Source organism: Podarcis muralis, chromosome 8 (genome assembly GCF_964188315.1).
Source record: "Podarcis muralis chromosome 8, rPodMur119.hap1.1, whole genome shotgun sequence".
Classification (NCBI taxonomy): Eukaryota; Metazoa; Chordata; class Lepidosauria; order Squamata; family Lacertidae; genus Podarcis; species Podarcis muralis.
Window position 1 is genome coordinate 510,027 of NC_135662.1, and position 2,551 is coordinate 512,577.

Below are 2,551 nucleotides of genomic sequence, written 5' to 3' on the forward strand. Positions count from 1 at the left end.
GCAAGAGCCGCCCGTCCCGGCGGCGGCGGAGGAGCTTCTCCGGCCCAGCTGCGCGCCGCGGGCAGCCCCGCAGCTGTCGGGGGGGGGCGGACTACAACGCCCACAAGCCTCTGCGGCACCTGCCCGCCCCCTTTGCCTGGAGGAGGCGCTTCGGGGGCGGACCCAGAAGCGGGGGGGGGGGGCAGGGCGAACAAGAACCCCCCGCGGGCATCCAGAGGGGGCTGAGCCCCAACATCGGAAGGGCCCTGCCCGGCTCAACTCAGCAGCGCGCGCTCTTCTCCGGCGCCGGCACTCAGGATCGCACTGCGCGCCGGCTCTCCGCCCCTTGGAAGACGCTGGGGACCCACAGCTTGAGCGAGGAGGGGCTGCTGCCCTGCCCTAGGGGGGGACTGAAGGCATGGGGGGCGTCAAGAGGGGGTCCCCTTGATTTATTTCATTTTCGACACTCAGGATCGCACTGCGCGCCGGCTCTCCGTCCCCTTGAAAGATGCTGGGGACCCATAGCTTGAGCGAGGAGGGGCTGCTGCCCTGCCCTAGTGCGGGGACTGAAGGCATGGGGACTAGACGGGGGGGCCGTCAAGAGGGGGTCCCCTTGATTTATTTCATTTTCGACACTCAGGATCGCACTGCGCGCCAGCTCTCCGTCCCCTTGAAAGATGTTGGGGACCCATAGCTTGAGCAAGGAGGGGCTGCTGCCCTGCCCTAGGGTGGGGACTGAAGGCATGGGGGGCCGTCAAGAGGGGTTCCCCTTGATTTATTTCATTTTCATGCCACCTTTATCTGCCAGGGAGTTTCAGGTGGTCCGCATGGTTCTCCTCCTCCCCGTTTCCTCCTCACACCCACCTGTGAGGCAGGTGAGGCCAAGAGATGAGAGTGACTGGGCAGCCAGGGAGCTGCAGGGCAGAGCGGGGTTTCGAACCCTCCACCTAGGCTGGCTGTCCCTGAGGGAAAAGCTTCCTCACTAGAACTTCGAATCATAGTGAAGGGCCATTACAATATTGTTCTCTATAGGATCCCAAAAACTCGTTTAGGCATTTTCTCCTCTCTCAGATGTTCTCCCCAAAACCCCTTCCTTTAAAGCCGGGAGGTTTTTACAACCAGCCAGAAGAGCAAGGCTTTTTCTCCTCTCTGAGATGTTACCGTGAAAATGGGCCTCTCTCTCTGGAATGTGGGGCTGAGGCGGGCAGAGATCAGAGGAAGGTTGAATGGGTCTTATTGTAACCCCAGACAGGGGGGGGGGGGGAGGCTGAAAAGGAGGAGGGTAACACAAGAAACAAAGCCCCATCTGATTGCTATTGGTGTAAATCACATGTTTTACATGTGAACACGTGTCTATGCCTTCTAAGGGGTATAAAAAGTGGGCGCACCCTTACTGGGGAGCGCAGGTTGCGAGCTTATCACTCTGTGCCTTTGTTCTGCATATGCATTTCAAATAAAACCCTGTTAATAACCTGCAAGGACATTTTGCCGCTTTGTGTGAATCTGTGCTCTGGGGACCCAATAGCAGGTATGGAACCGGTCACAGAATTGTAAGGTTGGAAAGGGACACCGACGGTCATCTAGTTCAAATGTATTGTTAAGCGACAGAAATAAAAACCAGGAGTCTGCTCTTATAAAAAGTTGGCTAGCCAAAGATGCCCCCCCAATCCATCTCTCTGCCTCCCCACAACAGGCAGGTAGTTCAAGTGAGCATCCTGGGACTCCTGCTCAGCAGCTCTCCCCTCTCTTTCCCCTCCGTCTCTTCCTTGTGGGTCTCCTCTCATGGCCAAAGAGGGAGTCACTCGAACTCAGGACGCAAGGGAGAAATGTGCTAAGAGGAAGGCACGCTTGGCAAATCGACACCGGAATCAGCTCCCGCCCGGAAACCAATGTCCCCACTGTGGAAGGACGTGTGGATCCAGAACTGGCCTCCACAGTCACTTACGGACTGTGTTTATGGAAGACTTACTCTTACTTGGCTACGAGGGATCGCCAAAGAAGAAGAAGAAGACAAACTACAATTCAGCCTCTGCAGCCTGCACCTCATTCCCTGCCATCCAGATTTCATAAAGGAATTGGCTCTGTCCAGGCAACATGGCGCCCCCCCCCCCCCGCTTCCTTCTGGATACCAGACCAGCTGCTCCCTCTCAGGCCAGGCCTTTGGCAATGCAGGTGGGAACCTCTGTGGTCTGGAGGGGATTCCTTTACCTGCGACAGGTGGGCTTCCTGCTTCCCTTGGTCTGGCCCTTGGGACTCTCCCCAGACCTTGCCCATCACAGTCCTCCTCTGCACCTCCTTGGGGTCCTGGAGCTCTGCTGCTGCTGCTGCTGCAGGAGGAGGATGGAGAAACCTCTGGCTGTTGCAGGGCTGGGGGGCAACTGGCTGTACAAAGTTGAGCAAGGGCTGCAGCAGGCAAATGTCCAAGAGAGAGTTCAGTCCTTGAATCAACAACACACAGCCTGGTCAGACGTTTATTGCCTGTAGGAGCCCCCCCCCCCCCCTTTTAAGGTTTCATGAATGTGCCTTTGTGAAGTCTCCATTTAGGCAAAAACCAGGGACCCCTCCCTTTCTG